The following is a 14,490-nucleotide window of genomic DNA, read 5'->3' on the forward strand; positions in this document are numbered from 1 at the left end:
TTGCCGAGACAAGAACTTTCCTCGGCTGAGAAGTCCACCTCGACAGTGGCCGCAACCCCGACCGAGGTCCCTACCTCGGCCGCGGGCACCCCCGGGGAAGTACGAGAATTACACATCCCTCAATACACCCCGGGCAGAGAACCTCATGGAGATAGAAGGACGAGACTACCTCCGACCTCCACCCCCGATGCGGAAGACGGAAGCTCGGCGCAACCCCAAAAAATATTGCCGCTTCCACCTAGACCACGGCCACAACATGGAGGAGTGCTTCCAGCTTTGAGATGAGATCAAGGCGCTCATTGCCTAGAGCATTCAACCAGTTTGTGCAGAACCGGCGCGAGGAATGGAGGCTGCTAGAAAATGCTGTACCGCCCGAAAATCAAAATGACAACAGACCCATCGCCGGCACCATCAACACCATTGTGAGAGGCCCGACCGAAGGAGGCTCGGTTGAAGAGCCAACCGGGGGAGAAACCCCTCTGAAGCTCCCACGTACTTCCGAATCTATGTCGTTCTCGGACGAGAACTTAGAAGGGATTGAGACTCCCCATGATGACGCTGTGGTCATCTCTATGATCTTGAACAAATTTGATGTAAAGCATGTCTTGGTTGATAATGGAAGCTCGGCAAATGTTTTGAATTATGATGCTTTCCAAAAAATGAGGATGACAGAAAGCCAGCTCTGGAGAATGAATGCTCCGCTGGTCGGATTCACCGAAGATTCGGTCCCGATTGAGGGCGAGATCAGCCTTCTTGTCACGGTCGGGCTCGCCCCTCGAGAAAGCACTATGAGGATGGATTTTCTTGTGGTCCGCCTGTCCTCGGCCTACAACGCCATTCTTGGACGGCCAGGGCTTAACGCCCTCCGAGCTGTGGTCTCGACCTACCACCTGCTCATGCGGTTTCCAATCGACCGAGGAGTAGGTGAGGTTTGTGGAGACCAGTCAATAGCTAAGCGATGCTATATGGCGACTCACAAAGCAAAGAAACCGGCTGAAGCACCAAGCCAAGTGGAGTAACCGGCCAAGGCGCCAACCCAAACGTTAGATCAGGCGCTGCCCATCGAAATCCTGGAAGTGCAGGACGCCCCCCGGAAAGAACGGGTAGAACCTGGTGAGCTTCTTACCCAAATCCCCTTAAAAGAAAACTGCCCAGAGCTAACCGTGCAGGTCGGCTCCGGCCTGAGCTCCCACGAAAGAGACCACCTGATCGAGTTCCTCCGGTCTAATATGGACGTCTTCGCCTAGTCACCCGTGGACATGCCGGGATAGACCCCAAGGTCATAGTTCACCGACTCCAGGTGAAACCGATCTGTAAACCTGTGAGGCAGAAGAAACGGGGCTCCGTGCCAGAAGAAGGAGTGGACAAACTTCTCGAGGCCGGCTTCATTCGGGAGGTTTCCTATCCAGATTGGCTCGCCAATATGGTCCTCATGAAGAAAGCTAACGAAAAATGGCGCATGTGCGTGGACTACACCGACTTGAACAAAGTCTGCCCAAAGAACAGCTTTTCTCTCCCCAGCATCGACTAGCACGTTGACTCCACCTCGGGACATCAGTTGCTGACCTTCATGGATGCCTTCTCAGGATATAATCAAATCTGAATGGTGCCGGAAGACGAGGAGAAGACGACCTTCATCACCGACAAGGGCCTTTATTGCTACAAAGTAATACCATTCGAGTTGAAGAATGCTAGAGCAACACATCAAAGGCTGGTCAGCCAGATCTTTAAAAATCAAATAGGTCGAAACATGGAGGTCTATGTGGACGATATGCTGGTGAAGAGCCGAACGGCAGAGCACCATGCAGCTGACCTCAATGAGACATTCTCCACACTCAGAAAGTATCAAATGAAGCTCAACCCCATCAAGTGCGCATTCGGAGTCACCTCGGATAAATTTTTCGGCTTCGTAGTAACCCAGCGTGGAATCGAAGCAAACCCTGAGAAGCTCCAAGCGCTGCAAGAGATGGTGCCACTAAAGACAGTTAAGAAGGTACAGCGGCTCATTGGGCGGGTCGCAGCTCTGAGAAGATTTATTTTCACATCGGTCGAGCGGTGCCTCCCATTCTTCAAAATCCTCAAGCGACCGAAGAACTTTCTATGGTCGGAGGAATGTCAGTAAGCTTTTGAAGAGCTTAGGCATGTTCTTGCTTCCCCTCCATTACTTACAAAACCCCAGTAGGATGAGCTCCTCTATTTGTACCTGGCCGTCTTCCCGGTCGCGGTAAGCTCGGCCAAGCTCGGATGCCCCAGCCAAGTTTGGGATGCTTTGCTACGCTGACGTCGAGCTCGATCTCGATCTTCCTCAAAGACCCCGACCAAGATTGGGATGCTCCGTTGTTCGATAGGTCGGGATGCCCTGCTGAGTCGACAGCGAGCCCAAGCTCCTTCGACCTCGAAAAGCGTCGCGGGGTCGATAGCGAGCCCAAGCTCCCTCGACCTCGTGCTTGGTCCCCCGACTAAGGTCGGGAAGCCCCGTTGTTCGATAGCAAGCCCAAGCTTCCTCGACCTCGGAAAGCATCGCGGGGTCAACAGCGAGCCCAAGCTCCCTCGACCTCGTGCTCGATCCTCCGACTAAGGTCGGAATGCCCCGCTGAGTCGACAGCGAGCCCAAGCTCTCTCAACCTCAAAAAGCGTCGCGAGGTCGACAGCGAGCCCAAGCTCCCTCGACCTTGTGCTCGATCCCTCGATTAAGGTCGGGATACCCCGTTGAGTCGACAACGAGCCCAAGCTCCCTCGACCTTGGGAAGCGTCGCGAGGTCGACAGCGAGCCCAAGCTCTCTTGACCTCGTGCTCGATCCTTCGACTAAGGTTGGGATATCCCACTGAGTCGACAGTGAGCCCAAGCTCCCTCGACCTCGAAAAGCGTCGCCGGGTCGACAGCGAGCCCAAGCTCCCTCGACCCCGGAAAACCCTGCCGAACAACGCCAAGTCGTCAGCAGACCAAGCCTCCCTCAACCTCGCGCATAATCTTCCGACCAAGCTCGGGGAGCTCCATACCACCAATCTCCAGCTCGATCTACACCTACTCCAGACTCCTCCGGACGAAGGCCCAGCTAAGTCCAAACATCGACTTAAGCCGAGACGGCCAGCAATGATGACCTCGAGCTCTGCCCGGTGATTCCCTGGCTGAGCTCGGAAATGCTAAGTCACTAGCCATGAGCTCAAGTTCTGCCTGATGACACTTCGACCGAGTTCGAAACCAAAGAGCATGAAAGCTCCAACGATAGCCCAACCTCAGCCTATGTTGTCATCGAGCCCAAGCTTGAAGCTTCAACAAGCACCTTCTGGAAGCCGAGCCCAAGGACTTGGCGAAATCTTTCCAGAGGATAGGCCTAAAGGCTAAGCAGGACTTCTTCGAAGCCCGAGCACAAGGACTTAGCGAATCCTCCTAAAATCTAGGCCTAGAGCCTTAGCATAATTCCTCCAGAAGCGGAGTTTGAAGATTTAGCGAATTCTACCGAATTCTACCAGAGTCTAGGTCTAAAAACTTAGTCGAGCTCGAAGATTTGGTAAAATGCGCCAGACGGAAATCCAACTCAAGCAGCCAAAATAAAAGTTTATCTACTATGCAAACAGAAGCAGGCATAAACACTCGCAGAGTCTGAAAAGAGGATATTTTCATTAATAAAAGCTCGAGGGCTGAATACAAAACTTGACCTTGCGGTCGACTCACCTGGCCGGACAGTGGCCGCAGAGGTCGACCTCGTTTACAAAAAAACAAAGAAAAAGAAAGAAAAAAAAGAGGCTAAGTCCTAAGGGGCAGCGGCTGCTTCAGCATCGACCTCGGGGTCGTCCACAATGATCACTTGGGGGTCCTCGGCAAAAACTGTCTCGAGACCATCTTCGACGGCCTCGGACTGGGCTTCGCCAGTGGCCTCGGGAGTGCCCCCAGTGGCTTCCCCAGAGGGAATCTCCTGCGCCGCTTGCTCGGTCGCATCAGCCTCGGCCTCAGTAGCCTCCTACTCAGCCTCGAGAATTGCGGGAACGTCGAAGGTCCAGTTGTCGGAGCTTCCAAGCTCGCTCCCTACGCCGACTCCCATTCTTGGCCGAATACCCTTGAGGTCGAGCTGGGGGCAAAACCGTTGCATTTACCTCCGAAAGTTCTCGAAGCCGCGGAGGAACCCGTCCACGGCCTCCTCCTCCATCAGATCGCGGAACTCTTCCGGCTTCTTAAAGAGTACCACCGCATCTTGGGCCTGCTCCAGCGCCCCCTTTTTCTCGAGCTTCGAGCTGCTCGACCTTCAGGCGGAGAACCCCGCCCTCATATTTGTAGCAGGCGGCCTCGGAGCTGACCTCGGCTAGACTCACTTCGGAGGCGCGCAACTCCGACCTCGCCAAAGTGTGCGAGGCTTTTTTCTCTTCGAGCTGGTCGACCACCGATCGCCGCTCAGCTTCGGCAGCCTCCATCCGCGCGACCTTAGAGTCGGCAAGCCTCTTCTCGGCTTCTTCTTGTTGCCTTTGGCTCCTTCGAGCCTTATTCTGGCACTCCGACGCGATGAGCACCAACATGTCGAGCTGATGAAGGTGCTGTAAAAAAAAGAAGAGAGGGAGAGCAAGGAGAAAATGAAAGTCAGTAAAGATCAACGAGATGTCAACGATCAAGACCAGAGAGCAAAAGCAACAAGTGTGGCTTACTCGAACCGCAATGCAGTAAGTCTGGTCGACAAGGCTCCCGGGATCGATGGCCTCGAACTTGGCCCGATCAGCTGGAAGCAACGTGCGGCGAAATACCCCGCACGCGACATCGCTATTATAAAGGGCCGAACCACCCTCATCTTTCGAGGACTCCGGACCCCCAGGCACCCTCTCGGAACGGCCTCCGACCGCGGACGAGCTTAGGACATTGGCCCTTGACGAGCTCGGCCTGCCCGAGCTTGGAGCTGCGAGACGAGAAGAGCTTGGGATCCCGAGACCACTACCCAGTTCGGGATCCGAATGCCGCAAGCGGATGATCGGGCGGCTCGACTGCTGGGAATTAGGGACCGGGCAAGGCGGGGTCGCCGAGTCCCTCGCCCCCTGGAACTCGGGCTCGTACGTTCGGCAGGAAGGGCTTCCCTCTGAACGACCTCGGAGGTCCTGGCCCCAGAAACCGCCGCCTCGGTGGAAGTAGAAGTAGAGGCCGACTTGGCCTTCTTCCTGGGCTCGGGATGAGCCCCACTGACCTCGGCGGAAGTAGAAGTAGAGGCCGACTTGGCCTTCTTCCTGGGCTCGGGATGAGCCATGCGAAGAGTACCATGTTGCTGGTCACCATGTTAGCAACGTCTGAAGAAAAAAAAATTTCAAGTGTCAGATTGGCACCAAAAAAAGAAGGAAAGAAACAAGTAAGACAAAAGACAGCAAAACAAAGAAAGAGCAGTGCGACTGCTCTTACCCTCGGGGCGCGCCGAGCTCAAGCCATCGTTCACCAAGGCCTCCTCGCTCAGGAGATCGGTCAGAAGGATATTTTTCCCGAGGCCATGCAGAGCGTTGAGAACCCTCTGATCGTCCGCCGAAAGCTGGGGGAGCCTATTAAGGGCCTTCAGCCGGGGGTGCCCCCACCTCGGGTCAAATCTGTTGAGAATTGTATCCTAAATGTCAATCGTCAGCATGTTGATGATTGAATTTTGTAAATAAATTGACAAATCAATAAAGTATTTTTTGGCATTATTCATCATTTTACATCTTCAAATGAACTCTTATATGATGAAGTCCTTAGAATTTATTAATGATAAAGAAGGATTTATCTTCGAGTCCTTAAACTAGTGCGCGACCAAATGATATGTTGTTACTAGGACGACAACATTATCAGGATTAGATCGTTGTGTGACATATACGTTGGTTGTCCTCTTAACCAAGGAGTGTGGAGACACTGGTATGCCACACAGGTGAAGTGTAGAAGTACATTTCACCGAACGTGACCAATTTCAGAACGCTCTACTGTCAACAGATGTTCCAAGTGGATATGGGTATAAGTTTGGCCCTCTGACCTGAGATCGCAACCTGTGACTAGCAAGCAACTCACTGTACTTTGGTACCGGACTACCTGAATTTCTAATTCAGTGATGGAAGGTCACTGGGTGCAGTCAGGTACTTGCGTAGTCAGTTGTGAGTCGAGATAGAATTGACCCCTCCTGAAAATAGGAGATAATGTCTTGTGATTAATTTAGCAAAACCTTGGCCAGGGTAATCCCAGTGAGGAGTCACGGAATATCTAAAGTTAATCACATAATAGATGTACTAATTATAGGGTTGACAGTGAGCTCTAAGTCATCATGGTATTAGGAGTCAAAGGGATTGAATTATACAGTAACCATAGTCCAGGGTTCCAGAATATTTGCTTCGCATATATTCGGCCTATCCGAACGTCGGGTACCATTGCTAGATGGTCACATCGATTAGTACAGGAAGACGTTCTTATACTACCGGCTTAGGTTCGAACCTATGAGGTCACACGCATAGAAGTTTCTAGGTTGATCAAATGGTTGATTGATGATTAAGAATCATTCAGGGATAATTTGGTCAATTCCATTGACAAATTATCCAAAACAAAAGTTACATTAAAATAATTACTAAATTATTAGAGGATTAATTAGCAATTAGATTACTAATGAACTCAATTTGATTGAGTAATTGGACTTAGGTTGAGCCAAATTGAATAGGATTCAATTTGGGCTGCATCAGGGTTTGATCTAATTGGATTGGGTTCAACCCAAGTAGATTGAGCTTGACCCAATTGATGAAACTTGACCCAATTGGATTGGGCTTGATCCAAATCAATTAGAAGACCTTATTTGATGAGGATTATGAGTCCAAATAATCAAAATTGGATAAGAAGAAGAATTCCTAAATTTTAGGAACCCATCCTTATCTTCTTGGAGAAAAATGATACCTTGATTTATTCCTAATATTTTTCATGCCTATCCTCCTTATTTTTGGCCAAAAATTGGCGTAAGAGGAGAGAGATGTGGGGCTATATTTTCTATAAAAATGGCGCCTGAAATCTTTCTAGAAAGATTTAGATGAATTTCCTAATTTGTAGGGATTGCATGGCGCATGAAATAGGGTGGTCTGCGGCTGAACTTTGGATGCATGAATTCCTATATTTTAGGGATCCAAAATGTATGAAATTTGGATATGTTTATCTCCTCTTAGCTGCCAAACCACCAAAAATTTTTGAGATTTTTATCAGCCAAATTAATTGGCTAAATTAGGTGTGATACATGGGGGGATCTTTTGGCTATAAAAGACCCCCATGCCTTGGGTTCAATATGTACCATATTTAGAGGTTTCAAAAAAATTTTGAAAAAAAATTCTGAGGGCCTCCATCCCTTCTCTCCTTCTTCCTCATATTAATCCTCCATCTCCTTGAAGAACAATCAAAGGTTGAGTGTTTAAAAGGAAAAAGCTTCAGCCATTGCAGCATTCCTGCGCGAGCTAGCACTTCCGCGGAAGACGATCTACCTAGGGCTTCACGTGTACTTCTCGTAGAGGCCATTCGTGTGCGTGGCTGCGAAGTCAAGAATCAAATCCACAAGTTTCTTCCATCATAAAAGGTATTAATTCTATATTAATCTTTTATTTTGGAGTCAGGGTCTCGGTCCGATTTCTCAAGGTTTTACCCTCCTTTGGGGCTCCTCATGGAGTTATCTCCAGAATCCATTCGATGGATATTCAGAGATTAATCGGAATAGAGTGTTTACCTTTCAGATCTGATAGTTAATCATGCATAAAGTTTTAGCATATTTATTTAAACGATTCCGGCATAATCCTATGTGTTCTTACAATGCTGATTTCTAAATTTGATCTTGTAAGCATGCACGAATTAAATTGTTTGATTCGATTTTTCCGCTGCATTTTTAAAACTTGAAAAGAACTACGTATGGCTTGATCCCCCTTATGAAGGGGTACGTAGGCAACCCAATCAGGTTCAGCCATGGTTTAAAAAAAAAAAAATCAGCATGCTGAACACCGAAGAACCTAGGATTCACTTTCAAAATCTCCACAAGAACTCGGAGAAAAGAAAGAAAAATTTCTCCTTCCACTCATGAATGGAGGAAGGGGTACCTCGGAAGAGTGGCCTACTGCCCTGAAAGGCAAGGTAGAGCCACTCTCTGTCCGCCAGGTTAGACTTCAACATGAAGCACCAGCAAAAGACGTTCACCGAGGTCGGTATCCCGTGCATAAGGCAAAGGGATAGAAACCCGATGATGGTCCTCCACGAGTTCAGAGCAAGTTGTGCTGGGACGAGCTGGTACGCCACCAGCAACTCGTTCACAAACTCGTATAGGGGAAACCTAATGCCGGCCTAAAGTGTCTCAATGTACACCCCGATCCGACCTGGAGGAGGTCTCATTACCCAGTCCTCCGATCCTGCAAGCTCGACACGAAACCCGGGCCGGAAGAAAAACCGAGAACGGACCAACTCCAGTTCCTCCTTGATCAGGCTAGACCCGACCTCACCTGGACCGTGACCCATTCCAAAAAGAAAGACGAGGAAGAAAACAAAGGATGAAGGAGGAAAAGAAGAAGAAGAAGAAGAAAAATCCCCCGAGCCAATGTGGGAAAGTGATCTACTGTGGAGTCGCCGGAAACCACCTCAGGGCACCACCAGGAAGACTCAGTCGCGATTGGGAAAGGAAGAAAGGAGACAAAGGAAGGAGAAGAGAGCAGCAGCTGCAGCGGCCAAATAAGAGCCTTCTAGGGCTAAGTCAGGGGTTTTATATAAACCTTCCCAACGGCCCAGATCGGCAAGACCGGATACCGCCTTCTGTCCAGATTGCGCCACGTGTCAGCTTCGAAAATCGAAGCGACATACCAACCTGGATCGACACCTCAGAAGCGGAATCGAGGCGGCGTCCCGTCGGATCCCGCAACCTCATCATGAGCCCACGGCATGAAACAACTTAGAAAGGCGAAAGGGCGTCGCCCCGTCCTCCCTCATTAAAGACGCTTCGAAGCATGCGAAACGCCGGAATAATTTAAAGCTACCTGGCCCCCACTAGTACAATAAAGGCAACTACTTCCCTTGCCCGAGTTCGTAAGCGGCTCGAACTCGAAAGTCAGGGGGTAGTGTTGGGGAAAAAATGAATCGTCCCGAAACACGTGAACGCATCACCAGCACGTGACTGGAGACGCCGACCTGAAGGCGCTTGACCCCGAGGCGCCCAACCTGGAGGCGCCCAACCTGGAGGCGCTCGACTTCGAGGCGTCCGACCTGGGCACCCGACCTCGGCATTCTTGATCTCAGAAGCCTGACTTTACCATCCACCCGCTGCGGTCACATCCTTCTGCAGCTCAATCGGGGACCATGCCCTGCTACCGCTGTCAACAATTAATGCGCATGGCCTCCGCAGACCTTCGACTCACTCAATAGTTAATGTGCATGGCCTCCGCAGATCTCCGGCTCACTCAACAATTAATGCGCATGCTATCCACGGATCTCAGGCCCTCCACGGCAACCAGTTGACTCACTCAACTACGTCTGATCACCCACGATGACTCATTGGCTCCGCCCTGATCTTCCACGGCAATGCATTAATTTACACGATCGTGCTCAATCATGACCGTAACTCATTTGCCCCGTCACATCACAGGTAATCCTGTACCCCCCTATAAAAGGAAAACCTCTTCCTCATAGAAGAGGTCCGAACTCTGAAAACTTCAGGAAGTAATCTCTCTCCTTCTTCACAATAGCTTCCTCTGACTTAAGCATCGGAGGGCCGGCACCGGAAATCCCGGCCACCGGCTTCTTGCAAGTTTTCCGGAGGATGCAGCCTGCCGACGGATCGCCACCTGCCACTCTTGCCGGAGCTCCTCCTTCTCAGCCAGTGGTCGCCCCCGGGTCCAATTTCTGCAACAATACTTTTAATGGATCAATTAAAATTGACATTCTTCTGATCAAAGATCTCACCAACACGGTAGTGAAGCCAGGAAGACTCACCAATCTTGGATTATTTCCGACTGATCTTAAGTTATATATAACAGCTTGCAGGCCAGCGTTGAGATTGAAGGTAGTTGTGTTTCAGTACGAGTCTATTTGACCAGCATTATACCGTCTCTGAAGCCTTTGGGGATAAATATGTACAAGGTGGCAATGGGTGAACTTGGGTTGAGTCCAACTCAACCGTCAACACTAAATAGCATGAGCTTGACCCACGAAAAAGTCACTTAGCAAGGAGCTGGTCATGGAGGTAATTGTCAATGATAAATTGGTCAATGCAAGTAAGTCAAAGTCCAGCATATGCTAGCCTTTTATCTAATCAAGAATCAATTTATAGGTGAATTTTGTCAACCAAATATAAGGACAAATACAAATGAATCAGGGTTGGGTGCAACAGTCTAGAAGACTATCCTAGTAAATGCCATCTTATATTAGTGGAACTATCCACCTAAGTTCGCAATTTCGGTACTGAATATCTTATTGGTACTTACCGAATAGGTATGGTACGGTACGATACACATTTGTATCGAAATAGCTCTCTAATTATTTTTCTCAATAATTATTTCAGTACGGATCGATATGCATCTCGTTATGTCTTAGTACAAATGGTACACTACGGTATGGGGTGGTACATCCCGGTATAGGCGGTACAAAGCTTGTATCGACTCGAAGTTAAATTTTGTACTTATTTTCTTTCAGTATAGTATGGTACGTATACCCGGCGGTATAGCAGACCATGCCACTCACCAATACCATCTAAGGTAACTGGCTAAGACCAAGCTAAAGTGTAGAGATCAGTGCATCAACATATCTCATTCTAGAGTTTAGATGGCGTGAAGTTGTTGCAATGAACTTTGGACCTCTTTCTCTCGGGCTTTTTTTGTTTTTTTACCATCCCAACGGTCAGAAAACAAGTAGCCTGATATGTTTTTGTCGCTGTACGCCGAAATTTCTAGGGAACAATTCTACCATTCCACAGGGACCTGCCATTGAGGCTTGGAATATTTATTGCTGGTATTCAAGAGCATTTAGTTTGGGACATTTATATACATCTGGATATTACAGAAAGATGCACTAGGATTGCTCAAAGACATTTTTTAAGTTAACTCGTCCATTATCTAAGTTAGTGAAATCTTTCTTTGGGGAGTGACTTGGTGAAGATTCCAGTTCATTGCCTTTCAGATCCACAGTTTTCACAATTAAATTTCTTCTTTGATGAAACCGTGATTTATGTTAGCATGTTATGGACGGTCTTGTGTCACTGCATCTATCCGTAGGGTGATTCTGAATTTGTTCCAAAATGAAGATAATTATTTCGTCAACATTCTTTAAAGTAATTGCCACCAAAATTTGCTCATCAAACAAGAACATTTTTTTAAGAAAAAAGTTATTAATAATTGGCTCCTTGTAAGTTGTTTAGCTTTCAGAACTTCGTGTTTGGTCCTGGAATATGTATTGCCTCTGCTTATGTTCTTGTGGCATTTTCTCTCTACTACTATCTCCAACGTGTGCCACAGACAGAAAATAAAACAAAATTAAGGGACAAAATTCAAGTCGGGAAGCCTGAAAGAATCTGAAATCCATAGAATCCATTTGTAGGAAAAACGCCAGTTTGGAAGAAACAGCATCCCCATCCATGAAGTCCAAATTCATGCCTCATCCTGCTAGCCAGTCAGCAGGAAAATTTGCTTCATTGAAAGCATCTTGGCATTGAACTACTCCAACGTAGATGAGAAGTGCAGAATATCCATCTGTAAAGGATTAAGATTGGAACAAGCTTTTCCTTGTGTCCAGCTTATAACTAGGCCAGAATCGCCTTCAAGTTATATTCTTCTGCATTTTAAAGTGAACATGGCCACAAGAAAACCTTCCCAAGCTGCTCTCAATTCGGCCGTAAATACAAGAGTCGACCATAATGGCCTCTGATAAAAAAACCAGCAGCACCATTATTACCTAACTGAGCCATCAAAATTGTCTTTCAGTAACTCATGGGGAGGGGGCACCCAAGTGAATCTGTAGTGGTGATAAAAAGAGGGGGCTAGTAGAGATGCAGGTGACCTGGTGCCATGACAAACTGAAACAGTGATCTGCTGAGGCTTCTACAAATTCAGATGCCAATATGACAAACTAGTATGTGACAAACCTAGAATTAGAAATAGCAGGCTGAAAAATTCTGTCATTCCTATGTCTTCAAGGCATGCATCCACCAAATTCTACAATAGCTTCCTGAAAAACTGAATTTCTGGCAAAGATGAGGCCCAACATTGAATAAGAATCATCAAAAGAGAATGAGACAAAGGTTAAGGCAGAGATATATTCCTGGGTCAGTCGGGCTATTGGGCAGCTAGAGAAGGCATGATCAATGTTTTCTTCAGCATCACAAGAATCACAGGAAACTACGTTAAGGTCCAAAGACTTCTCTTCGCTTCCTTTCGAGTTCTCCGGAGACGGGATGGATCGCAGAGAACGGCGCGCAGGGCTCTGGTCACGGGGAGGGGGACTGAGGAGACAGAAAGGGCGCGCGCCTCAACTCAAATGATAGGAGTTTCTCATCTACATCCTGCAACAAATAACAAGAAACCTACATTTTTCATAAATTTTGGCACATTTTTCATATTATAACAGATTTCCACCATTGCAAAAGATGTAAAATATTCTTTACATTCGTTAAGTGTGCCTTAAATTCCTTGATCCACCCCACTTCATGATTCAGTTCGACAAAGTTGGAAGGAAAAAAAACTGTTTGGGATTTTTTTATGAGGTCTGTGTGTTTTTCTTTTCTCTCTATCATCTTGAATCTCTTTGTTCTTCTCTAGTTCATCTAGATCTGTTCCAACAACATTTATGCCACTTTTTTTTTTTTTTTTTTTTGAGAACAATAGTGGGAATGACACCATCTGAATTCGAATATGGAATCTCTTCCAATCCATGCGTTGAGAATGCTTCCAACTCATGGACCTAAGTGCTGTGGCTATTGTCTTGTTTATTGTTATTGCGCTCGGTATGAGACGTTGATGGAAAAATTAACGGAATATAAGTCTGCCTTCTGTCTTTTAGTGGGGGAGGGATTAAAAATGGGATTTGGACAAACAGGTGAAACATAAATTGATGCTTTTAGTTTACTGTTTATGAAAGATTGGATAAGATAGAAAAACTCAGGTATTTATAGCTCTTCTTTCACATTAAGCATGATGGAGATATGGCATGATTCCTGACCTTGGTAACCTCACTCCTATCATTTGACTTGAGGCATGATCAATGTTCTCTGACAACAAATGCTGGTTTTTGTAGAAGGAAAAGGTCTAGTTTTCATGTACAACTGTCACACAGGCATATAAGCAGGAAGCATCTTGGCACTATGCTTTCTCTAGTCTTTTTGTACTTTTGATTGGTTCCTTTCTAAAGCTAATCTAGTATCTAGCATTCATCAGCGAGATGGTCAATCAAATCAACAAGCCTTGCCTAATCTGCCATGAAAGAAGAAAACCGCCTTGCCCTTTTGGACCCTTTTTCTGTTTGCTCCTTTGCTTTATTGTTTTTTCTTATCATTGGACACGTATGGAACATCACAGTCTTCGTAAAAGAAATAAAAAAAAAAAAAGAAGAGAATGCTATAAGCATCAGCTGCAACTTTATATGTTTTGTTCGTTGGCTTCGCTAAAAACTTTTAAATTTTTTGCATGGATATCCTTCTAAATATCGGATTTTGCATGAATACCCCTCTAAAATTGATATTTATATGTATACTCTTGTAAAACTCTGTTATTGTACAAATGCCCGTAATATAACAGTTGTTCTAATGGTGTTAAGAAAAATCATATTTATATTAATTAAAAATAAAATAAAATTTTAGAATTACGATATTGTCCCTGTCTTCTTTTTCTGCTATCAGGATCACAATCTATTTGTATGTCTACCCATTAAGGGTATTTTAGTTATTTTAATTTGAAACCATTTATTTTTTAACGTTAGATAGCATCGGTACATATACAAAAATAAAAATAAAAAAATGGTAGAATCGCAAAACAAGTGTTTTACGAGAGTATACATATAAATATAACTCTTGTTGAGAATGTTAGGCAGGAACATACATGTGGAGGCAAATTTCTCATCGACTCTTGTAAAAGGTTTGGCACTCCAATAATGGTCATTTTTTGATAAATTATACCCAACAGTCATTGCTTATATCGATTGGTGGCTCCTCATATTCTCTGAAATTCTTGACCCCACCAGACTGATAGCAGAAAGCCAGAAGGGTCCATCATGTACTCTCTCAATCAGTGGTTTCCACCCTCTCCCTACGATCAGTTGGATCAGGAAAGGGCCAGATCACAGGGCAAAAAAAGAAAAAGAAAAATTAATTCACAAAACAGAGTAGATTGATAATGGTGAGGATTGCCACCCTAGGAAGGAGGTACATGCTGAGTGGCATTAGTCCTTGAAATTTATGATGTAATTTTCTTGGATTGAATATGCACATCAGTTACCCTGATTAGTTCATCTATTTTACCTCAAATTAGATACCAGAAACTATAGACAATATTGGATAAATAAATAAAAAGAGCAAT

The sequence above is a fragment of the Phoenix dactylifera genome, chromosome 11 (genome assembly GCF_009389715.1).
Source record: "Phoenix dactylifera cultivar Barhee BC4 chromosome 11, palm_55x_up_171113_PBpolish2nd_filt_p, whole genome shotgun sequence".
Classification (NCBI taxonomy): Eukaryota; Viridiplantae; Streptophyta; class Magnoliopsida; order Arecales; family Arecaceae; genus Phoenix; species Phoenix dactylifera.